This window comes from Gorilla gorilla, chromosome 12 (genome assembly GCF_029281585.2).
Source record: "Gorilla gorilla gorilla isolate KB3781 chromosome 12, NHGRI_mGorGor1-v2.1_pri, whole genome shotgun sequence".
NCBI classification, from domain to species: Eukaryota; Metazoa; Chordata; class Mammalia; order Primates; family Hominidae; genus Gorilla; species Gorilla gorilla.
Window position 1 is genome coordinate 77,670,494 of NC_073236.2, and position 26,691 is coordinate 77,697,184.

The window sequence follows — 26,691 nt, forward strand, 5'->3', positions numbered from 1 at the left end:
ATCCTCATAAATGGGCTGTGATGAGCGTTTACATTTGCCATCTGAAAAGAGAAAAGAAAATTCTAAAGCAAAGCCTTTATATTTCTCTTCATCAATGAAGAGTAAAAATACTGTAACACAAATATAAAATGAAACTTCCAATAATTCTGCCATTTATAGAGCAAAGGCCCTAAGTTTTAGTCTGCCTCTGAGAAATACTTATTAAACAACTGCAGGCTAAATCAATGTGATGACAATGGACATACTATATCCTGAAGGTATGTTAGCATCTATTTCTTAGAATATAATGGCTCAGGCCAGGCAGCACAGTGGCTCATGCCTGTAATCCCAGCACTTTGGGAGGCCAAGGCAGGTGGATGACCTGAGGTCAGGAGTTGGAGACCAGCCTGGCCAACATGGTGAAACCCCGTCTCTACTAAAAATACAAAAATTAGCTGGGTGTGGTGGTGGGTGCCTGTGATCCCAGCTACTCAGGAGGCTGGGGCAGGGGAATCACTTGAACCCGGGAGGTGGAGGTTGCAGTGAGCCTGGGTGACAGAGCAAGACTCTGTCTCAAAAATAAAAGTAAAAACCATAATGGCTCTATCAGAAATTTCCAGAAAATCATATATATATATATATATTTTTGAGACGGTGTCTTGCTCTGCTGCCCAGGCTGGAGTGCAGTGGCACAATCATAGCTCATCATAACCTCAATCTCCTGGGCTCAAGTAATCCTCCTGCCTCAGCCTCCTGAGTAGCTAGTACTACAGGCACTCACCACGACATCCAGCTAATTTTTTTATTTTTTTATTTTTTTGTAGTGATGGAGTCTTGCTATGTTGCCCAGGCTAGTCTTGAACTCCCGGACTCATGCGACCTCCCACCTCTGCCTCCCAAAGTAGGGGGACTACAGGCATGGGCCACCCAGTCCATATATGCTTTTGTAGACATCTTTAATTCAAGGAGAAAAATCTCTTCTCAGTTCACTCCACTGCATCACTCATGAGATCTTAATATAACGCTTAGAAGTTCAGTATATTTAGAACATTTTGAAGATTAGGGTTAGAAAAGAGTCTTTGCATGTAAATGCTGTTATTTTATACTGTTTCCCTTTCTCTTTACTTAAAAAAAAAATCAGGAAGTGAGCCTTCTCCATCATTACCCATGGAACCCAAAGCAGTATTAAGAGGGAAAAAATCATTGATTTAAGAGTCTGACTATACAGGTTTAGATATGTCCCCACTACTATTAGCTGCGTGACCTTGGGGAAAAAAATTAATTTTTTGAGTCTTGGCTTCCAAATCTAAAAAATGGAAAAATAATACCTATCTTGTAGGACTGTTATAAAGACTAAATAAGATGGCACATGTACAAGCACCCAACATTGTGTCAGGTATGAAACAGACTCTCAATAAATGTTTAGTCCTTCTTCCTACCTTGTTACACATATCCCGTCCCTTGACACTTTATAAGGAGTTCTAAACATTTTAACTACCAGCTCTGTTTTTTTCAAAACAGGCACTTGGCTCTTAATAGTGACAAACAGTCATGTGAAAGACTCCTGGGGCCTGACATTGTTCCGGAGAAACAAAAAAGTTCTCATGTTAGGGAACAGTACCAACTGCTTCAGGCTATGACAAGCCCCAAAACATAAATCTCTTCCTGCATGTTTTTACAGTGTTACTTAACATCCTGAGAGCTTTGTGCTCTTCCAAGAGTCTTTTTCTCCCTGTAAGGATCAGGCACACTGTTTGCCCTCTTTTCCCTTAAGAGAGGTCTTTATTCAACATGACCACCCACTGCACTCAAATATTTGGAATCAGAAAAGGCCAGGTTCGACCATGAAGAAACTGGCAAAGTCTCAGGACTAAACAGTAAGCCCTTCTTAACCTTTTAAAATCTGGATTTCTGTGCTTGCTTTTCTTGAAAATAGACTTGTTGATGTACTGGTTCAAACACATCTGTGTATTTTCCTCACCTACATTACCAAAGAACTTACCACGTAGACTTCTTACTGAAGTCCTGAATCTCAGACTATGACTACAATTTAATAAGGCAGTGCTTCCCAACCTCTCTCACTTCATGGTACAGACAGACCTTGAAAAATGGCACCTCTTGGAAAGCTCTGAACTAAAGGGACTTGAAAGTATTGATGACTACTAATGGGACTTTTGGGGCTCAAAAAACAATATCCCAAAGCATGGCACTTTGGCATGGTGAGTACTTTGAACTAAAAGACTGGATGGCCCCAGAAGTACCCTCAGAAGCCAAGCCTCTGACTTTCTCCTGCCTTCCTGTCTCCCTCCCCTCTTTCCCGTTTCAAGTCATTGAAACCAGAATTCTTCTTCCCCAGGGTGGATCACAGAAACTAGAACCCCTCTCCCTCAAAGCAAGCCATAAAACCTAGAAAGGTCACTCTCTCCCTTCTAAACCCTTATTCCAGAGGGTCCTGCCCCATATCTGGGAGGAAGGAATGCTATACAGACAGGCCAATAAGAATCTGAACTGAAAGGCCTTGCTGGGCTTCCCCCCTCAGTCTATTACCATTAGAATACACCCCATGTACACTTCTACGCAACTGTCCATTCTTTATCAAACCTAAGCACAAAAACAGACAGTTTTCCCTATGTCTTGGGATCTTCATTCTGAAGCCTTCCCTGTCATATAAAACTTTGATGAAATAAATTTATTATGCTTTTCTCTTGTTAACCTGTCCTTGTTGGCGTGTCAGCTGTGACCCTTATGATGGGTGAGAAAAGGTATTATACTTTTTCCACCTTTACAAGGCTCAGGACATGCCACCCCAAAATGTGCCTCATTAGCATAAGGATTATTTTGAGAAACTTGTAAGTGAAATGCACATCTATAAAGGAAATCTCCATTCGTAAAGATATCTCCCTCTCTGCACCAGGTAAAGAAAGATGACTAAATCACTAGAGACTCAATCAATAGGGAATACACAGACTTAAATCTGCATTAATAAACCTTACCTTTGTTTCATGGTGCTTTTCGTGGCCATCTTAGCTGGGCCTTTCCCCACTTTTTGTTTCAGAGAATGACAGTATTTAAGCCTGATGTTTACCCCTTTGAGATCTACCCTAAAGATTTACTCATCTCTCTGGGTTATTTCTCATATATACAAGAGGTATGTTATTAAATTTCCATCTGTTTTTCTCTTGTTAATCTGTTATTTTTTGAACGGTGTCCCAGATAAGAACTTGTGAATGGTGGAGGAGAAAATTATTTTTCCTCCCTTATACTACAAAAGGTTAAAGTACAAGCAGAATTGAGAGAAAGGTATACAAAGATAAACCCATTTGCCATCTAACACAGAGACTTTAATCACATAAACATAATTGTCTCAACTTCATGTAGCTCAGGGTCAATGTCCACACTGCCTCACAGAGCTGATCACTCTTCACTTCTGTCAGACCTCAAGGAGAAACGGGATGTCAGAAAAGCAGCTAACGTTTGACTTGGGGCAGTCAGTTGTCAATGTAAGAATCACAAAACTGTAAGTCAGTGAATTAGGCATAAAAAACTAATTCAGTGTCTTATACCTGCCAGGCATAGTTGTAGACAATGGGGATTCAGCCTTAAATAATAGTGTCTGCCCTTCAGCTGGGTGTGGTGGCTCATGCCTGTAATCCCAACACTTTGGAGGCTGAGGCAGGAAGATCGCTTGAGCCTAGAAGTAGATGACCAGCCTGGGCAATATAGTGAGACACCATTCCTATAAAAAAAATCAAAAATTAGCCAGGCATGTTGGTACACCCCTGTAGTCCCACATACTCAGGAGGCTGAGGTGGGAGACTAACCCCAGGAGGTCAAGGCTGCAGTGAGCTGTGATTGTGCCACTGCACTCAGCCTGGGCAAGAGACCCTGTCTCCCACCCCCACCAGAAAAGGGCAATTTCAGTAGATTATGTAGGGCTAGATGTGGTGGCTCACACCTATAATCGCAACACCTTGGGAGGCAGGAGGATCACTTGAGGTCAGGAGTTTAAGACCAGCCTAGGCAACATAGCAAGACCACATCTCTACCAAAAAAAAAAAAAAAAAAAAAAGATCAAGATAATGTAGATTAATACTTTTCATGTCATGAGACAACTATTAGCCACCTCCCAGGTAGTTTATTCAAGGGGATAAAGACAACTGAATAAATTGCAGATAGAGGCTGACCCAGTTCCAAATTCAATTCTCACATTCTTATCTAGTTGTTAGGGTTAGTGGAGTCACCTCTGTCCTTTGATAACATACAGAAACAGGATGACATCATTTACAGGGAGATCATGAAGACCCAGACGTATAAAATTACAAAGCACAAGACCACAAATCAGAAGACTGAAGTTATAGGATCTACTTCCAATTCTATCACCTCATGGGAATTCACGTAATTCACTTAAAACTCTTGGAGCCTGACTTTCTTCATCTATTCTATCCCACTTCATAGGGTTTTTAGAAAGTTTTAAGAAGACAATATAATAAAAGCACCTGAAAATATTTAAAGCATTGGACAAATGCTAACTATAACTGCCTAATCAAAATGTTTATAAGAAGACTCAAAAGAGAAGAGATGGGCGTAGCTACATTTAAGACCAAAATGAGTTCCTGCTCCTGTATATTAGCTGTTTTAAAACCTTAGCTTCCATTCTATTGTCCCCAAGAGCTTTGGAGGAAATGGATCCCAAAAAATGATATCAGGGTTTACAGAATGCTTTTTAGTGATTGCCCTCAACCTCACCAAACCAGATCAGAAAATTACTTTCTGAAAGGTTTTTCATTTCTTGGTATGCTAATTCTTTCAATTAAGAGATAGGAAATAAGTATGAAGTCACTTCTCCCAGCTATTAAGTCATTATCAAGCACCTTGATAATCTCTGTTCTTCTTGGAATACTGCCCTTTTGGGTATCTCTATCTTAAATTCAATTGCCTCTGGGGCAGACAGGCCAAGGAGAGAGTTAAAGCTTGCTGGGGCAATATGGGGAGAGTAAGGAGTGGTAGGACTGAAGTGCTGAGTACAGTATCATCTAAAGGGATAATAACTTCTCAGCTCTAGCCTGTTATTTATAGAAAAGTGGGCCCAGTGTTGCCAGATCTTTGTTATTTCAAAAGATTACAGAAACTACATTTTGTGACACACACCCAATTTTATTTGCACAATGCTTACAGTTATCTAGGTCTACTACAAATGGAAGGATATCAGAGCACACCACCCCAAAATATGCCACCTTCGCAGAATGATTTTTTTGAATTGAAGGCAATTGATAAACAGGAGAAATGCTTTGCCTAAAAGCAGAACATAAATCTCCTTTGTGGAAGTGTCCCTACCTTTTATACAGGAAGGGCAAAATGACTCTTAATCACCTGAGATGATTCTAGAGTCTTATTATTATTAGCCCATAGATGGCAAGAGAGAAATCTGCCTAAAAAACCTCCCTAAAACAACCCCTATATTTATCTTCCCACAATTTACCACCCCTAGAAAGCTCAAACCCCTTTTTTGTCTTGTACATCTCTACAATTTACCACTTTTTGTTAAAAATGGTACATAAGATCTCAGGCCTAACCACTTTAGGTCTTCATTTTTTTTTCTATGAAGTCCTCCATATGCACATGTAATAAACTGTTTCTCCTGTTAATCTGTCTTCTGTCAGTTTAATTGACAGGGCCCCAGACACTGAAACTAGAGGGCAGAGGGAAAAGTTTTCTCCTCTCCTACAAACATAGTGCGGAATTCTCTGGCTGTGAAAGGATGAGTTATGTATTTAAAAAGTATTCGCCTAAAATACTTTTAGGCATTGTGATGCCAATATATGTGATGCCAATGTATACTTTATCATTCTGATATAGGGAAGTAAATATTAAGCAGGGCCTTGCAAGCTAGAGATGGGAGAGAAGACAGTTCAGGCTGGGCAAACATGATATGCAAAAATACTGAGGTAGAATTATGGCTGGCATGCTGGGGGATAAACAGACTCATTTTGCTGAAAGATAGGATTCCTTTTGAGAAGGAATAGGGCATAGGTGGGAAAAAATGCGAAAGACATTGAATTCTAGAGTTTTTTATAACCTTTAAAGGAAAAAGTCTGTAGATAATGGAGAGCTATTATGAGGAAGGGATCACTACATTTCATATCTTGTCGAGGGTTATATGTTACTGTTCTTTCCATTTTTTCAAAAATAGAAGATAAAGCTGAATGTTGACACATAAAACTTAAGAGTTCTAAAAAATTCCCAAATGAATGCCAGTTTAACTAACCACATTATAAGTAAATTCTGTTGGCAATGTGGTGGTCAAGGCTTTCAAAGCAAAAATTAAATGATCTCTAAGAGGCTATTTCTTTCTAATTAATAAAAACATTTAGAATGTAAACCCCAAAGAAAAGGCTACTGGACAGTTTGGCATTTTGTCAGGTTCATCATCAGGCAGAGCTCTCTTCAACCTGCCTGAAAGCTGGCAAGAAGCTGGATGGAGAAGGCTGGCCTCATAAAAGTCTTCAACCAGGTACAACAGCCCCAGAATGCACTGCCATCCATATTCACCAAGTGGAGATATGCCTCCACCAGCTCATGTTTCAACCTTAGAGTCATTTTTGTTTCTTCTGCAACAAATGATTCTGGGGCTACCAGTCCAGTTGATACTCTCAAGAAAAATTCCTAGAGACAAATGGCCAGGAGAATAGAGCTAGTGACCCTCACCATTACCTGCAATACTAAAATACCAAATTAAATGAACTTTGTTCTTTTAGAGAAAACATCCTAGAAGACAGAGTTGAAAAGGCAATATACAGATTGCTAAATAACTTAAACTTTCCTATAAGGCAATGAGGGAACCATTAATGAATTTTGCCTAGGTAAATAACATGATCCTTAAAATTTTAAGGATTTTAAGGAACACTAACCTGGTGGTAATACTCAGTATGGCTTGAAGTGGTGAGAAAGATCAGAAGCAGGAAGACCAAGGTAAGCAAATATAGAGCTGGGAATGAATGAGCATGGTAGACCTGCAGAATAGTGAGGAAGCAAGTCCGGGCCTCATAGGGCCTAGGGACCCACCAGGAACTGTTGCTACTTTTGCAAGCATGTAGATTAATATTTTTCTCCACCCTTCCTTTGTTTCTTGATTTACAGTCTCTCACACACACGGATGTGCACTTTCCACACAGTCTCTGCTTCTGCTTACCAATTTTTTTCTTTTCTCCCTTCCAGAAAACTTCTGCAGTATACAGATGGCCAATAATTACTACCCTAACTCAGATTCTATGCGACCTCTGTTTTGGTGCTCATCACCACCTGGCAGCTTCCCTACGTCTATACGTTGAAAATCCTGAGACAACTCTATGTCTCAAAAACTATTATCTCTGTCTGAGTGAAGCTCATCACACCAAACCATAAAATACTTGTTTAGAGTGTGGATAGGTCAACCCCCATTCAGGGTCTCCTCTGATCTAATCAGCTGAGGCCAGTGGTAGGGTTGAAAAGCTGGCATGCTCTACTATTCACACAGCAAGGGTACAGGGAAAGTAGCTTCCTTTAGGTAAGCTGACAGGGTAGGACAAACAAAGATACATATCTTTTGCTGTAGTTCAGAACGAGCAGAAAATAAAGCTACCCTGAGTAGAACACAGATAATGTTAAAAACCAAGAATGTTAGAAGTGATGGCCATTTAAGATTAGCAAACACATATAAGATTAAATGGTACTGATATAAACAAATTGATTATTTGATTAAAAATGATGTACATGTGCCCCTTGGTCCAAGCAAAGCGCCATATATAAAGAATTAGTTTCACCCAAGTGAAAATTGTTCATTTTCTGCCAGGCACAATGGCTCATGCCTGTAATATCAGCACATTGGAAGTCTGAGGTTAACAGCATCACTTGAGTACAGGATTTTGAGGCTGGACGTGAGCTATGTTCACACCACTGCACTCCAGCCTGGGTGACAGAGCCAGACCCTGTCTCAGAAGAAAAAAAAAGTTCATTCTCTAAAGGATTTCACAGGTCTTTTAAATATAATCCCTGACATAGTTTGGATATTTGTCCCTGTCCAAATCTCATGTTGAATTGTAATCCCCAATGTTGGAGGGTTGGTGCTGTCTTTGCGGCAGTAAATGAGTTCTTGAGAGATCTGGTCATTTATTATTTTGAGACAGAGTTTCACTCTTGTCACCCAAGCTGGAAAGCAGTGGCACAATCTTGACTCAATGCAACCTCTGCCTCCCAGGTTCAAGTGATTCTCCTGCCTCAGCTTCCCGAGTAGCTGAGATTACAAGCGCCCGCCACCACGCCCAGCTAATTTTCATATTTTTAGTAGAGACGGGGTTTTGCCATGTTGGTCAGGCTTGTCTCGAACTTCTGACCTCAGGTGATCCACTCACCTTGGCCTCCCAAAGTGCTGGGATTATAGGCGTGAGCCACTGCACCAGCCCAATCTGGTCATTTAAAAGTGGCAATCCCTCCCCCTCCCTCTCACTCTCAAAAATTGAAGTTTCAGAGATCTGATGTTCTTATGATTTTCTAAGAACTTACATATTATGTAGCATTAATAACATATTTTAATAAATCATATTTAAGTTTAATAAATGATATTTACTTCTAATAATGATATTATCGCTAAATAATCTGAAACCCAAAATATGAACCCCAAACAAAATTAGTATAGGCAAGGAAGGTGACAGACAAGCAAGGATTTCAATAGAAATTAAAACTCATAGCAAGCAATTAAGCCCAGATTCTGACAACCATAATAAGAGATTTTTCTGTTTTCTTAGCATTTGTTTATAATTCAATCTACTATTATGTTATATAAAATTTTCTTTTTTTTTCTTTTTCTTTTTTTTTTTTTTTTTTTGAGACAGTGTTTTGCTCTTGTTGCCCAGGCTGGAGTGCAATGGTGCGATCTCAGCTCACCGCAACCTCTACCTCCCAGGTTCAAGCGATTCTCCTGCCTCAACCTCCCGAGTAGCTGGGATTACAGGCATGTGCCATCATGCCTGGCTAATTTTGTATTTTCAGTAGAGACGGGGTTTCTCCATGTTGGCCAGCCTGGTCTCAAACTCCTGACCTCAGGTGATCCACCCACCTCGGCCTCCCAAAGTGCTGGGACTACAGGCATGAGCTACTGCGCCCAGTCATAAATTTGCTTTCCTTACATGGCTGTTTCTTGAACCTAGAAGACAGATTCTGTTTTGTTTATAGTTTTATCTCTAGCACCTAGCATTGTGCCTGGCACATAACAGGCACTTCTAAATGATGACTGACTGGCTGGTGGGAAGAACAAGAATGGAACAAAGTAAGGGATGTGTTTGTTGTTGTTATTGTTGTTTTTTTTTTTTTTTGAGACGGAGTCTCACTCTGTTGCCCAGGCTGGAGTACAGTGGCGCGATCTCGACTCACTGCTGCCTCTGCCTCCTGGCTTCAAGTGATTCTCCTGCCTCAGCTTCCCGAGTAGCTGGGATTACAGGTGCCCATCACCACGCCCAGCTAATTTTTGCATTTTTATTAGAGATGGGGTTTTACCATGTTGGTCAGGCTGGTCTTGAACTCCTGACCTCAGGTGATCTGCCCACCTCGGCCTCCCAAAGTGCTGGGATTACAGGCGTGAGTCACTGCGCCTGGCCTGTTGTTTTCTTCTAAACTTTTTGTAGAGATGGGGTCTCACTATGTTGCCCAGGCTCACTGTGAGCTCCTGGCCTCAAGTGATCCTCTGCCTTGGTCTCCCAAAGTGTTGGGATTATAAGCGTAAGCCACTGTGCCCAGCCTAAGGGATGCCGTGAATATTGCTAACCCATATTACTATCCTATAACAAGCTTCATCAAAAAGAATTCTAATGGGCTGGGCAGTGGCTCATGCCTGTAATCTTAGCACTTTGGGAGGCTGAAGCGAGTGGATCCCTCGAGCTTAGGAGTACAAGACCAGCCTGGGCAACAAAGTGAGACCCTGCCTATACAAAAAATACAAATATTAGCCGAGTGTGGTGGCATGTGTGTGCAGTCCCAGCTACTTGGGAGGCTGAGATGGGAGAATCACTTAAACCTGGGAGGCAGAGGTCGCAGTAAGCTGAGATCATGCCACTGCACTCCAGCGTGGGTGAGAGAGCCAGACCCTGTCTCGGAAAAAAAAAATACTGACGGCACATATTACAGTTCCAATTATTGAGAATAATTTACTATAGATGATATAAGGTTCCATTTCTGTTTACATTGCTGATTTCAGGAAACATGTATAAAGAAGCAACTTTTTCCTGTGCTTTTATGATCTGTGAAGCAAAATTATTCTAGTCATTTTTTAGGGGTAGTATAAAGATGAACTGAGCAATTTTTGAAATTGCTCAATTGGTCTGCCCAGTGAATTATAAAATTTAACCAAAAGTTGAAAGCAAAGATGACTACATGCTAAGTTGTAAAATTGTGCCTGTGTTCTATATACAGTCTACACCTAAAATAAACTCATGATAGTGTGGAAGAGATGTACATACTGTAGGGGCCACATACTGTAGGGGCCACATACTGTAGGGGCCAAGGGCCCTCTGAAAGTTCACTGAAAAAAATCACTGACATGGGGCAGATTAATAGAAGAAAAGGCAGACAAATCTATTTAACCTGTATTCACAGAAGCCTTTACAATGGAGAACCAAAGATACAGGGGAAATTTTCCATTTTTGTGTGTAGGTTCAACAAACTATGGAAGAGGTATAGAAATACGATTGGAGGCCGGGTGCAGTGGCTCATGCCTGTAATCCCAGCACTTTGGGAGGCCGAGGCGGGTGGATCACGAGGTCAGGAGATCGAGATCGTTCTGGCTAACATGGTGAAACTCCGTCTCTACTAAAAATACAAAAAATTAGCCAGGCGTGGTTGCAGGCGCCTGTAGTCCCAGCTTCTTGGGAGGCTGAGGCAGGAGAATGGCCTGAACCCAGGAGGCGCAGCTTGCAGTGAGCGGAGATCGCGCCACTGCACTCCAGCCTGGGCAACAGAGCGAGCCTCCATCTCAAAAAAAAAAAAAAAGAAATATGATTGGATAAAAAGGGTCTAACACCAAAGAATCTAAAACTAATAGACTAAGTGGAGAAACCCAGCAAGGCCTGTCTGTCTAAACTCTTCTTGGCCTCTCTGAGCATGCATTCCTTCCTTCTGGGTGTGGGACAGGACCCTCTGTGGAACCAGGGTCTTATGGCCTACAGTCAAATAAGGGAGGTCAGATAATTTCTTTATGGCCAGTTTTTACACACAAAGGCAGAGGGAATGTTAGAGTAATACTCTTAGGTTTTATGCCTGGCTTTGGGGACAAGGAGTTCTGGTTTCTATGACCTGCCTTGGGGAAGAGGGATTCTAGTTGCTATGGTTAGCCTTAGGGGAGAATGAGACTGAGAGACAGGAGAGCAGGGGGCAGAAGGTCAGAAAAACTTCTGCTTTTGAAGCTTTCATTTTGGGGTATTGTTTTCTGAGACTCAGCAATACACAATGAACTACAATTTGAAGTAAAAGGTCAAAGATATAATAGAAAAGGTTTAATTCAGACAGTCCAAGTGACACAGAAAAAAGAGAAAAGATTTAGTTCAGGTATTTGAGTGCATATTAAGTCTGACAGGAGGAATTAAGAGTTTCATGAAGGAAATGGCATCTGTACTAGGATTTTCATAAGAAATGTAGGAATATTTTGAAGCAGAGGGAATATCAAAAGTACAAAAATAGTACAGAGGGTGTTTATATAAATTTAAGTCTAGTCTCATGGAAGAGGAGTCCAGGTGATTTATAGTCAACGTGAGATGTCATAAGGCATTAGGACTTCATACTTCAGGTGATGGGAAGCTGGGATACAATAGGAAATATGTATGGTCTTTGTTTATGGTTTCTCACACACAGCTCCTAAAATCCTTGGAATCTCATGATAAGAGTGTCTTTTGTACGCTAATGAGATAAGTGGTGGCTGGGGGCCCCTAGATAGCTTCAAGATGGGGCTGGTAGTCAGAAAGACCAAAGTATGATTTGAGGGTTAGAAATTTCAGTACTATAGGCTGACCTTCAGGGAGAGGAGAGGAGATGGAGATTAAGTTAATCACCAATGGCCAGTGATTTAATTAATGGTGCCTATACCCCAAACAACAGTGTTTAGAGAGCTACCAAGGTGGAGCACACTGAGGTGCTGAAGGGTGGTGTACCTGGAGAGGGTATGGAAGCTTTTGGAGTTCCTCCTCCATACCTTGTTAAGTAAAGAACTTTACTTCATGAGCCATTCTAGCATATTATTGAACTGGGGGTAGGGATCATGAGAATACCCAATTTGTAGCTAGATATAAGTGTGGGTAACCTGGGGACCATATATATATATATATAGAGAGAGAGAGAGAGAGAGAGAGAGAGAGACAGGGTCTTGTTCTGTCACCCAGGGTGGAGTGCAGTGGTGCAATCAGGGATCACTGCAGCCTAGACCTTCTGAGCTCAAGTGATTCTCCTGTCTCAGCCTCCTGAATAGCTAGAACTACAGGTGTCTGCCACTATGCCCAGCTAATTTTTTAAATTTTTTGTAGAGATGGGGTCTTGCTATGTTGCCCAGGCTGGTCTTGACTTTTGGGCTGAAGTGATCCTCCCATCTCGGCCTTCCAAAGTGCTAGGATTACAGGTGTGAGCCACCATGCCTGGCAGGGACTCAATACTTTTGACTGGCATCCAAAATGGGGTTAAGACCTGTGGGGTCTCCACTAACTCTAGGTAGTATCAGAATTTAATTGTAGAACATCCAGTTGGTATTCAGAGAATCAGAGAATTGGTTGGCATGCAGGGGAGAAAAAACCTATACTTTTGGTGTCAGAGGTGTTGTGAATAAAAGCCCAGAAAAGCCACTGAGGACTAAGCTCTCATTTTTTTTTTTTTTAAATCTTGCCCAAATTCCTATCTAAGAGATCTGGGGAGTCATGTCCTACAAACCATAAATTCTCATCAGATGGGTTTTATTTAACCCTGTATGTCATGACTTACTTTCCAATCAGACTCTGGCATAACATTATAAGACAGGCAAAAAAATCAAAATATTTAATCCCAAAACATGTTTCTCTGCCATATCTTGAAAATGTCCCTGCAAAGCCATCCTTTGTAGGGTGAAAACCTGCATCTGTAAAGAATCTCTATTAACATAGCTAGATCTTTTTCTTCCAGGTCCTCCCAATCCTGAAGAGATTAGCTAAAGTCTAGTACCTTTTAAAGATCCAAATAGGAAACATTTTTCATCTATTGTCTCTAAGGGCAGCTACTATAAGACTTCAAAAGAACCTTGGTCTCCACAATCTTTTACCTTAACCTGAATATTTCCTTTCTGTGGATCCTAGGTCCTTAGATAAACTCAACTAATTGTCACCAGAAAATGTTTAAATTTACCTATAGCCTGGAAGTACCTCCCTGCCCCTACTGTCCCCTTCCCCACCCCCTGCCTTTGAGTTGTCCCGCCTTTCTGAACCAAACCAATGTATTTCTTAAATGTATTTGATCGAAGTCTCATACCTCCCTAAAATGTATAAAACCAAGCTGTGCCCTGATCACCTTGGGAACATGTTCTCAGGACCTCCCGAGGGCTGTGCCATGGGCCATGGTCACTCATATTTGGCTCAGAATAAATCTCTTCAAATATTTTACAGTGTTTGACTCTTCAACAATAATCTGGTGCCCAAACACATGGGGCCACAGAGAAGACTCAGGACCCTGAAGGAGTTGCCTGAAACCCTAGCTAAGGTACTAGCAGGGGCCCACTGAAGCCTCACCAAGTTCTAGCTTCTCCTCTGGTGAAACTGGTAAGTCCTTCTGAGTCCTGGACCTCCCATTTTGGTTGATGGTCCTTGATTTATTCTGAGCTGTTTTTTTTTTCTCTCTCTCTTTTCTCCTAGGAAGTTGGTTAAAATCTTAATTTTGGTTTCAGAGGTGTATTCAAAACATTCTCCATTGCCTTTTCTCTCAAAATTAATCTCAATTGGCTTGTCTGTGTGCACTTTGCGTGAGGAACTGAATTATTATTTTTCATAAGCAAATGAGAGAGTGAGTTCCTCAGCTTTGAAGAGAAAGGGCATTTTGCTCCTCCCAGCTGGAAGGCGCCCCTGGGTGACCAGGGGCCTCGTGGGAGTGTCTGGGAGGTTGACTCTCCGCAACATGCAGCGGCCCTACAGGAAACTCCCCAACAAATATTAAGAAGGCTTGTCCAGGAAACGCATATAAGGGCTGGTCACCTGGTGTTTTGAGCCCTCTCAGAGGTGACAGACCTCTGAAGAGAGAAACTGAGACACGTAAGAGGGTAGAAACGACTCAGTGTTGAAACACTGTAAAGTGCTGCCCACAAGCAGCACATATTGATCCACCACACAAAAGCCTTAGGCCACAGGTCAATTGCTCTTAAAAAAAAAAAAAAGAGAGAGAGAGAGCAAGTAAACCCTCCAAAAGAGAGGAAAGGCAAGGAGAGCGGTCCCCAGTGGGCACCACAGCTGGGTTTATGTTTAATAATTATGGTGCCTTGACTTGCGAGTATTTATGTAAATAGGAAGATCTTACTAAAGATGACCTAGGTCTAAGGTTTCCAAAATGGGGAACTTTTGATGTCCCTAAATTGGTTTTCTTGCGTGCTAGATTAGAAAACTTAGGCTCCCGAATCAAAGAAAATGAATGGGAATTGTACTCAGCTGGCATCTAGAATCATCAAAAAGAGGAAACAATAAGCTTGCCTCTCTTTAGGAAGTTAAAAAATATTTTGAAACTGTCTCGCCACTTCTGAAATCAGGAAGGCTCCAGAAACTGTCTCCCCTTCTGCTCCTCCTGACCCTCTGCTCTCTCTGAACTTCCTTGTCCAGACAATTTCATTTTTCCTTCTCCCTCCCCTACTCCCTTGCCTCAAGCCACAGGGGGACCAGAAATAGCTGGATAAAATAATAGAGTAGTTGCTCCTTTTAGGGTAAAACCTACAGGCAGAGGGGATCCTAACATAATGTATACCCCCTGGACCAAATCAGAGTTAAAGGCCCTGGTACCTGGATTCCCCAATCCGACTGAAGATCCCTTTAAGTTTGCTAAGGAATTCCAATTAACACTTAAGACTTATGATCCAGGGTTCTCTGACATGTGTCAGCTGATTGAGTTACTGGTCCCCAGAATAAAGCTGAAGAATGATTTAGAGTAGCAGATTGGAAACAGCCTTTAGAAGATTTTGACAAAACAGATGCAGCTGGAAGAGAGAAATGCAGAGAGCTCTGCAATCGCCTCTGTGAAACTGTACCACAGATATTCTCCACGGTTACAGATTGGGCAAAGGTGAAACAATGTAAAATACGCCCAAACAAAATTGTGCCTGACTTTTATATCAGGTTTGAAAAGACATTCAAACAGTTTTCAGGAATACCCCTGGGGAAAGTAAGTGACATCTTACTAAATTCTGGGTTTATGCAAGGTTTAGATAAGGAGTTAGCAACCCTAATAAATAGGAATAATGTGGCTTGGGCTTCCTTGCCCACCAGTCACCTAGTCAACCCTAGCTGACCTAGCTGTCACAATCATTAAGAAAGAAAAGGAGGCCAGGCATGGTGGCTCACACCTGTAATCCCAGCATTTTGGGAGGCCAATATGGTGAAACCCTGTCTCTACTAAAAATAAAAAATTAGGTGGGTGTGGTGGCACATGCCTGTAATCCCAGCTACTCGGGAGGCTGAGGCAGGAGAATCTTGCTTGAACCCAGGAGGCAGAAGTTGCAGTGAGCCAAGATCGCGCCATTGCACTCCAGCCTAGGCAAGAGACTCTGTCTCAAAAAAAAAAAAAAAAAGAGAGAAAGGAAAGGAAACAGTCTCTAAAATTATGAGTTTACAACTAAAACAACTTAGAAACCAAGTTGGGAGTTTGCAAGGGTCCCATGGTCCCCAGAGATCTAAGTGACCCCAAGAGGAAGCAATTTGCCACTATTGCAAAAAGAAAGAATATTTTAGAAAAGAATGCAAAAAACTTAAACGGGTGCTTGCACAAAGGGGGCAAAGGGCCCCAGAGGAAGGCACCAGAACAACTCAAAAACCAGAATAGGGATGCTCTGAGGCAATAGAGAGGGTTTCCCCCCTACTTCTAACTAATGCTTTAGGAGAAGTAGAAATAGCCATAAATGGGGAAAATACCAGAGCCCTTGTCGACACCAGCGCTATACTGTCGGTCCTCATCCCTACCTAGATTAAAAACCCTCTCCCTTGGAGTAAAGAAAAAGTCCAAATGGTAGGGGTTTCAAACTCTCTTATTATAGCCTTTAAATCAAATCCCTTTCAATTTTAATTAGGAGGATTAGTGAGGCATCACCTTTTTCTTATAGTAGATAGTGCCCCCATACACCTACTACAGCAGGATCTCCTAGAGACCCATAATGCTCACATCTCATTTTCACAGAAGGGAGAAATGATTCTCAACTTGGGAGATGCAGACTTACAAAAGCCCACATGTATATTATGCTTGTGAAAGTTAATCAAGATTCTGGACAGGAAGAATTAGAGCCTTTCTTACCTAAGGTACCAGACTCCCTATAGGCAAACTCTTCCACAGATACTGGTAGAATTCAGTCAGCAGTCCCTATAGAGCCAACCCTAAGTAAATCCAAACCCCTGCCAAACGTAAGGCAATAGCCCCGAAGACCTGAAGCCTTACTAGGAATCAAACCAATCATTCAGGATGATTTAGACAAAGGACTTATAATACCCTGCACCAGCCCTTGGAATACACCAATTATCCCAGTTAAAAAGCCAAATGGGACAAGCTGGAGACTTGTTCAAGACCTAAGAGCTATAAATAAAATAATAATTCCTAGACACCCTGTTGTTCCTAACCCCCACACCTTACTGTCCAATATTCCTATCACTGCCAGCCACTTCTCTGTTACTGATTTACGTAGTGCATTCTTCAGTATACCTGTGGAGCAAAATAGCCAGTATCTTTTTGCTTTCACTTGGGCAAATCACCAACACATGTGGACAGTCTTACCCCAGGGCTACTCAGAAAGTCCTACCTATTTTTCTCAAATACTAAAGCCAGATTTAGATGACATTGAATTTCCAAATGAATCTACTCTAATTCAGTATGTGATTTATTGTTGTGCTTATCCTCCCTACCAAAATGCAGAGAAGATACTGTCCACCTATTACAATGGCTTGGTTTTAGGGGACACAAAGTGTCAAAAGATAAATTACAATTTTGCCTCCCCAAGTTAAGTATTTGGGACATATGATTTCCCCAAGGGGGCTATTAATAAACTCTGAGAGAATCTCTGCTATTATGACCTTTCCCCTGCCCAAAACTAAAAAACAATTAAGAGGATTCTTAGAGTTAACAGGCGGGAGTTGGATTCCAAACTACTCCTTAATGCCCAACCCCTATATAAAAATCTAAAACAGACCCAGCTGGACCCAATCCACTGGGAAGAGGGGGAAAAAAACAACACACAGAAGATCTAAAACAGGCTCTCACCCAAGCACCTGTTCTAGGCCATCCCAATCATAGTCTTCCTTTTACCCTCTTTGTACGTGAAATAAATGAGAATGCTCTAGGAATATTAACTCAAAAACATGGTGACTTGTTGGTGAAAGCTGTTCATTCTAAAATGTAGTGAAATTCAGTCTAGTTCTGCTGATAAAGATCATCAGTTTTGAAAGGTTACTGATTTTTCTCTTCCCTCTTAGTTTTTTGCCCAATATATGGAGAAGAGTAACAGTCAATGTTAACATTTTGTTTTCATTGTTTTTTAATAAAGCTGCTAGGCAGTGGTGCAGCATTCCTACCTAATGTCATAAAAGCAAAATACTTACATAGCTTTCTTAAAATGTAGGAATGACATTACATTTTTAGGAGAAAGTTAGTTGCTTTGCACTGCTTACTTAACTCTTTTCCATATATTGTGATACAAACTTTTGAATATGGAATCTTACTATTTGAACAGAAATGTGCATGTATAATATACATACATACACGAGCATATGTGTGTGTATATATAACCCAGATTTTTATATACACACACATATATGTATACATACATATGTATATGTACATATGTGTATATATATGTATATGTATATATACACACAGGGTTATATATACCTGTGTGTATATATAACCCTGATATGCATATATATATATATATATATATATATATATATATATATATATATATATATGCATGCTGTGAAACTTGACTACACAACATAAACCATTTTTTTTAATTCCAGGAATGGGTAGTCTGATCTGGTGATTATCCTTTTGAGGCTGAATCCATTATTATCTTGTTATTTAGGTTTTCACTAACAGTAGCAAGGGATTCTGAGTCAGTTGCACTTATATGATTATTGTCATTTAAAACTAAAAATAAAGGCTGCATTTTCAAAGATAAATTGGAGATTGCTATTGATGACATACAGCCAAAATACTGAATCTGATGTACATATAGTTGCTACAGGCAGGGATAGTGTAATTTATTATTTGGAGATTTAATAACCAGGGCTACCCAGAAAAAGTGACTTGATAACATGGTACCAATAAGTAAGGGATGCTCTCTTGGTTTGCATTTGCCACTTTGAAGATTTTAACTTCTCAGGTTATTAATCAAAATTATTGTATAAGTTAGCCAATAGAATTTTTAGGTTAAAACAACAGATGGGAGGTTTGTGGAGTGTTTAATGTCATGGGCATTTTTAGTAGCATAGACCCTTTGTTCTGCATTTGAATGTTTCGCATATTTTTGTTTCACAGTTAATCTTCCCTCCCAAGTTTGCTATTCAAATCAAATGCCTGAAAGACATTTCTAGTAGTTTGATGTATTTTTTGAGGAAAAGTTTGTGATTCCAATGCAGGTGTCTTCATTACCATTTCCTCTACACTGCAGAAGAAGCAAAACTCCTTTGTGAGAATTATTGCACATGTGTATGGGGAAATTAGTTCCGAAAGGCTAGAATGATACAAGTGAGCAAAAGAAGTTGGTCAGCTTGACTATGGAGTGGTGGCAATAATCTCTAAACAATCCAAAAGACTATGAGCTGAACCTAAACTCCCTTGGAATCTGAACAGAAAAGAAATATAAAATTGCCATTTGAAAACTGACCAGCTAATCTGGACCTCAGAGATAGATCAGCCAGTGGCCCAAAGCCATTTCAAGTACAGAAATTGTATTGAGACTACAGCCAAATAAATTTGAACATTAAGTATAATTTTTCCACTTTTCCTTTTTATAAGCATATTTGTAAACTCAAAGCTGAGCAGAAGTGACTTTATTCTCTCAAGTTTGATACTGAGTTGATTGATTGTTCCCTTACCCCTCACTCTTCCCCTTCCCTTTCCTAAGGTAATAGTGCACAATTTAGGTTATTTTTGCTTCCGAATTTGAATAAAAAACCTAATGCTGTGGATTTTTTTTCTTTTGCAACACACCTGTTTATCACCTTGTTTAAATGTAAATGTCCCCTCATGCTTTTGAAATAAATTTCCTTTTGTAAAACAACAACAACAACAAAATATGGTGACAATCACAGACCAACTGGTTATTTCAGTCAACGGTTAGATCCAGTTGTAAGGGGGGCACCCTCCTTGCCTGAGGGCTATACTGGCTGCAGCCACCTTATGCAAAAACATCAAAGAATTTGTCCTAGGGTCCCCTCTGACCGTCTATGCCCCCAACTCTGTGAAATCTCTTCTAAGCTCTCACTACACTCAACACTATTCTGTTAGCTGCTTTGCCTCTTATGAGGTACTCCTGCTTTCTGCCCCCAACATCATTTTGAAGCACTGTAACACTCTTGACCCTGCTACCCGGCTCCCCCTTCCAGGTGAACAACAAGAGGAAGAGGAATATGACTGCAATCTACTAACTAATATCTTACTCTCCCCTAGGGAAAAATTACAGGAAACTCCCATAGAGAATGCTGAGTTAATTTGGTTCACGGATGGTTCTTATTTAAGGGACAACCAGGGGCATTACTGGGCAGGATACACCATCACTTCCATAACAGACATAATCAAAAGTGTCCAACTCCAAGGAATCAAACCAGCCCAGATGGCTGAATTAATAGCATTAACTAGAGCTTGTAAATTAGCTAAAGGAAAAGTGGCAAATATATTTACTGAGAGCCAATATGCTTTCGGAGTAGCCCATGATTTTGGCATGCTATGGAAACAGAGGATTTCTTACCTCATCTGAATAGCCCATATGAAATGGGCACCAAGTCTCGGAGTTACTAGAAGCAATTCAGATGCCAAATCAACTTGCAATCATAAAAGTTTCTGGGCACTCAAAGGATAACACTCGAGAAGCAAAATGAAATAATCTAGCTGATGCTGCAGCAAAGAATGCTGCCCTAGGAAAGATGGCCTGTCCTGTACGGCAATGTACTTTTTGTCCTACAAATACCCTCACTAACATTTTTTTACAATATCAGTAAGCATCTACCCCTCAAGAGAAACAGAAGGGAGTTATGTTTGACCCAAGTAAGTAATTATGGATAGGGTCTAACAAAAAACCCATAGTTCCCATAGGTGCACAATTGCCTTTCCTTCAGTTTATTCACAAAATGACTCATTGGGCCCCTGAAAAAATAGTATCATGGGAAAACAATACTTTTGGAAACCATCCCCCATGGTAGCCCAAAAGGTATACTCTTGATGTACTATATGCCCAAAACCTAACCCTAGCAAGCCCTTACATGGCTCCCAAGGTCATTTTCCTTTGCCAATAGGACCTTTTGAAGTATAGCAGTTGGAGTTTATCCAGATGCTGCCATCGCAAAATTTCAAATACACGCTGGTCTTAGTTTGTATGTTTTCTCATTGAGTAGAAAGATTTCCTTGTTGGAGGGCTACCACCTTAACAGTTGGGAAAATTTTGTTAGAATCATTCCAGTTTGGGGAATTCCTTCTGAAATGCACAGTGACCATGGGACTCATTTTACTAGACAAGTTGTTCAATCCATTTGCAAAATCTGGCCTATAATACAACATTTCCATTGTGCCTACCATCCCCAATCCTCTGGGTTGGTGGAACGGACAAATAGCACAATAAAAACTCAATTAGCTAAGTTGACAGAGGCTTTTAACCTCCCTTGGCCAAAACCCCTCCCACTGGTCTTGCTTAATCTTAGATCCGCTCCTTTTCAAAAACATTATTTATCGCCCTGTGAAATCGTAACAGGGAGACCTATGAGGTTGGCTAAGGGCTTATACAAACTGGCCTTACTCAAAGGGGAAATACTCCATTATTGTCAAGGGCTCCTCAAAACCTTAACAAATAAAACAAAGCTGTTAACACAATCTTTCCACAGTGAGCTCCTGGGGGCTGATGACCCCAAAGACCACGGATCACAGCCAGGTGACTTTGTATATTGGAAAAGACTTCAACTGAAGGATTCCCTACAACCCCACTGGAAAGGACCTTATCAGGGGCTTTCAATCAACTCTCGTACTGCAAAGTTAAAGGGAGTCACTTCTTGGATTCACATTTCACTCCTAAAACGAGCACTTGACCACTTTCCTGACCGCCCCTGGACTTCTGAACCAGTCTCTGACACCTGCCTGCAAATCAAGAGAACACTGGAGGCTCAGCCAGTCTCTAGAGCTACAATGAAAGCAGACATACTTCCAGAGATGCTGGACCAGGCCCAGTCCTCATGAACCCTAAAATAACTCTCATTCTTACTTTCCTTGCTATAGAATATTGCTAAAACCCTGACTGTTTTAACTGAGACCCCTAAGAAGCTGTTTGGGATCGATGCACTCTCTTCCTTGGTATAACTTTCTAAATGGGTGCAGCTATACATTCCCTTGCTAAAGCCAGGAAACTGTTTTACTTGTTCATTCTCATTCCCACAATCTCTTCTGTCTGCCTACCCCACACTCCTTCTCTCTTCAGACCTGAAAATTTCTCCTGGCCCCCTGCAAACCTCAGCAATCTTCCTGCAGGCAAAGCCCATATCATTTGGTATGATACAGATCAGGATGCAATGAAGAGTGTTGGGACTATTATAAACAACACAAGAATACTCCCCCTGGGAAATAGGTGGGCTATTTTAGCTGATAATAACACATGGCATCCCATCTCCTTTTCAGATTGTGAAAACAGAAAAGGAGAATGGCTATGCCCTCAAACTACTTGGAACCCTGATTTTTCTCAAACTTGGCCTCTAATATCCACCCCAACGGGACATAACATCTGGTATATGGGGAAGGGCCGCTTCTGTTGGGAGGGACAAAAAAACAACATTGTAGAATTATATGACTTTTCCTGTAACAAAACTTCCTTTTCTCTTCCAAATACCAGTATATGGTGCAATACAAAAGTGGTTGGAAAAATAGATTTGTCCACTGTTAACAAGTCCTGTGACAATTTAGACATTGAGGACCAGGCGTTCCTTGCATTCGATTTATACCCTCCTCAGGATGTTGTATCTATGGAGACAAATTGGCCAGAAGAGACATTAAATGTATTGGATTCTGATTTAGTGTCAGTCCTACAATCCTCAAATAAGATCTATCATAGTAAGGTTCAAATGACCCTTGATAAGGAGGGTAATCACATTGTGAGTCTAATCAAAGAATATGATAATGCATGCGGTGGTTTTTTGGCTGGTTAGGTTGTTTACTGCCCTCTGACTCTACCTATAACCTTCTTGGATGCCTAATCTTTGCTATCTTTATGGTATTTGTCACTGTATTAGGATTATATATCTCTTGTAAATGTCATGCCAGATATAGCAAAAGGAAAAGGCACAATTAAAGAACTGGATCATGGTAGCTCACAAAATAAATATGACCTGGGATTTTTTTTTAGACTAAACCCTAGGCCTGACTCCATCTCACCCCTTAAACTATTGGCTATTACATCAGGTTAGACTGTGTCCTCTCCCAGTGATCCAAATCACAGGTATTTAAAACTACTGCTACCAACCAGACTACTCTAGGAATGAGCCTTCCTAGTGCTGTGGGACCTTGCCAAATGACCGAATCAGACAACTCTAGGAATGAGCCTTCTTAGTGCTGTGGGACCTGCTGCTGTTAGGTGGCCTGCGTATGCATTCTGAGGAATGCTTTTTGGCCAAGAGGAGAGACCGAGGACAAAGCTCTCATTTTTTTTATCTTGCCCAAATTCCTTTCAAAGGAGTCTCGGGAGTCACGCCCTACAAACCATAAATTCTCATCAGATGGGTTTTATTTAACCCTATATATTGTGACTTAAATTCCAATCTGACTCTGGCATAACATTATGAGACAACGAAAAACCTAAAAAATATTTAACCCCAAGACATGTTTCCCTGCCATATCTTGAAAACAGCCCTGCAGGCCAGGTGCAGTGGCTCATGCCTGTAATCCCAGCACTTTGAGAGGTCGAGGCAGGTGATCACTTAAGGTCAGGAGTTCGAGACCAGCCTGGCCAACATGGCAAGATCCCATCTTTACTAAAAATACAAAAATTAGCTGGATGTGGTAGCACGCTTGCAATCCCAGCTACTCGGGAGGCTGAGGCAAGAGAATCACTTGAACCCGGGGGGCTTAGGTTGCAACGAGCCAAGATCACGCCACTGCACTCCAGCCTGGGCAACAGGGTGAGACTCGACTTAAAAAAAAAAGAAAGAAAGAAAGAAAAGAAAGAGAAAATGGCCCTGCAAAGTCATCCTTGTAGGGGAAAATCTGCATCTGTAAAGAATCTCTATTAACATAGCTAGATCTTTTTCTTCCAAGCCCTCCCAATCCTGAAGAAATTAGCTAAAAGTCTAGTACCTTTTGGAAACATTTGTCATCTATTGTCTCTAAGAGCAGCCACTATAAGACTTCAAAGGAACCTTGGTCTCCACAATCTTTTATCTTAACCTGAACATTTCCTTATTAGGGATCCTAGATCCTTAGATAAACTCAACCAATTGTCAACCAGAAAATGTTTAAATTTACCTATAGCCTGCAACCCCCTTCTCCCCCTCTTTGAGTTGTCCCGCCTTTCTGAACCAGACCAATGTATTTCTTAAATGTATTTGATTAAGTCTCATGCCTCCCTAAAATACATAAATCCAAGCTGTACCCCCACCACCTTGGGCACATGTTCTCAGGACCTCCTGAAGGCTGTGTCAGGGGCCATGATCACTCATATTTAGCTCAGAATAAATCTCTTCAAATATTTTAGAGTTTGGCTCTTTTCGTGGACATCATTAAAGAGTTGTCAAATGGTCAGGTATATATTTCAGAAAGCAATGTGAAGGACTAGAGGTAAATGATTAGAAACCAGGAAAAGAGGACTTGATCTAGGGTAGTAGCCATGGGAGTAAATGGGTAGGTACACAAAATACTGTAGACATATAGGACTAGGTAATCAAATGGACTGTAGATGAGGGAGAGAGAAGTAATGAAGACCATTTATATTTCCAGCCTGGATTATAAGTTTGATCGCAATGCCATTAACTGAAACAAGAAATGGGGAAAAACATATTTGAAGTAAAAATGTCATATTGAGCTGAAAGTGCCCACAGTACATTTATGCATCAGTGCTTACGATGCAGTTAAAACATGTAGATCTGAGTTTCTGAGAAAAAGGGAGAGCTAAAGACATGAATTTGGAAGCAGCTCACAAGGAACTGAAAGCAAAGATAGTGGGGGGTGGAGGGTGGATACGATTTTCAAGTGAAAGTCCAGAGAAAAAAGAAGAAAGCTAAGGCTGGAAGTATATTTATAAGACAAGTAATGAAGTACTGAGGAAGATATCAATGAAGGAGACAGAAAAAAAGAAAGGAAGAGGAAACAGGAGAGAGCAGTATCAAAGTCAAGGGAGGAAGGAGAGGTCAAAGTTTCAAATATAAGTGAATTGGATGAGAAATAAGAGAGGATGCGGACTCTGGTAGTTAAAATGTTATTCATGACTTTTGCCAGAACAGTTCAAGAAAAACAGTGTGAGGAAGAAAATGGTTACCCCTGAGACTCAGGAGTAAATGGGAAGTGAAAAAGTAGAGACAGTGAGTATAGACTACATTTTAATGAATTTTGAGGGTAAGGCAAAGCGTCTCCAATTTCTCATTAGAAAACATGGATATTATCTCCCTACTAACATATGGACTAACACATGGTGGATGCATCAGAAGGCATTTTTATGAAATTTATCAAGGTTTTTGTTGTTGTTTGAGAGGGAGTTTCACTCTTGTTGCCCAGGCTGGAGTGCAATGGCAAGATCTCAGCTCAATCCAATTTCCGTCTCCCTGGTTCAAGCAATTCTTTTGCCTCAGCCTCCCAGGTAGCTGGGATTACAGACTCCTGCCACCCATGCCTGACTAATTTTTGTACTTTTAGTAGAGACGGGGTTTCGTCATGTTGGCCAGGCTGGTCTCAAACTCCTGACCCCAGGTGATCCACCTGCCTTAGCCTCCCAAAGTGCTGGGATTACAGGTATGAGCCACCATGCCCCCACTTATCAAGGTTTTTAATGAGGAAAATACCTTTATCTCAGAAGACTGTTTGAAAATAACATTGTGTCCTGTTTTTCTAAAAGTATGCCAAGTAGAGTTTTCTAATATGAGGATTTGTTTACCCTCCAGTTGCATTCAGGTCTTTCTTTGATAAATCCTGAAGCAGCCATGTGACCCTCACGGACTCTACCTCCAAATCATTAAAACTTTAGGGTATATGAACAAAAATTATGAAGAATTTCAGAAAAACTGAAATCTATTATCATTCAGTAATTTTGGTGAAGCTTTAAAAACACATTTTGCTGTTTGGAGAACATTATTCAGAAATTCTTCCAATATCAGGCCGGGTGCAGTGACTCACACCTGTAATTCAGCACTTTGGGAGGCGAAGGCAGGCAGGTCATTTGAGGTCAGGAGTTTGAGACCAGCCTGGCTTACATGGTGAAACCCTGTCTCTACTAAAAATACAAAAATTAGCCAGGCATGGTGGCACATGCTTGTAATCCCAGCTACTTGAGAGGCAGAGGCTGCAGTGAGCTGAGATCGCACTACCGCACTCCAGCCTGGGCAACAGAGGGAGACTCCATCTCAAATTTAAAAAAAAATCAAAAACAAAAAAGAAATTCTTCCAATATTATATTGCTGTTTTACATATAGAAATTGTCTTTATTAAAGAGTTAACAGTATAAGTAATCTGCACCCAAAATAAGTTCTGGATCCTAGGTTCACTGTCTAGTTCTGGGGAACATTTAAGAACAAAGCACTATTCACATTGAGGACATTTAGGTTATAAATAATAAATGGTAGTGTGTCCATTGTTTTCTGTAAAGTCTTAAATATTTTTGATGAGAGGGGCCATTATCATTAAGTATTTATTAAGCACCTACCAGAAATGCTTAGTCGAACATGAAAGGCACTAACAGAAACAGAAGGCAATTTTTTTTTTTTTTTTTTTTTTTTGAGACGGAGTCTTGCTCTGTCACACAGGCTGGAGTGCAGTGGCGCGATCTCTGCCCACTGCAAGCTCCGCCTCCCGGGTTCACGCGATTCTCCTGCCTCAGCCTTCCCAGCAGCTGGGACTACAGGCGCACGCCGCCACGCCTGGCTGATTTTTTTTGTATTTTTAGTAGAGACAGGGTTTCACCGTATTGGCCAGGATTGTCTCGATCTCCTGACCTCGTGATCCGCCCGCCTCGGCCTCCCAAAGTGCTGGGATTACAGGCTTGAGCCACCGCGCCCGGCCACAGAAGAGAAATTTTAATTTCATGTTTTTATCTTTTTTGTTTTC

The 26,691-nt window shown here is 41.0% G+C and overlaps 1 protein-coding gene across 3 annotated transcripts in view; it reads right to left on the reverse strand.

The window, feature by feature from the left end:
* Positions 1-26,691, reverse strand: part of COMMD1 (copper metabolism domain containing 1) — a 245,162-nt gene that overhangs the window by 22,064 nt on the left and 196,407 nt on the right. The window lies entirely within an intron of this gene.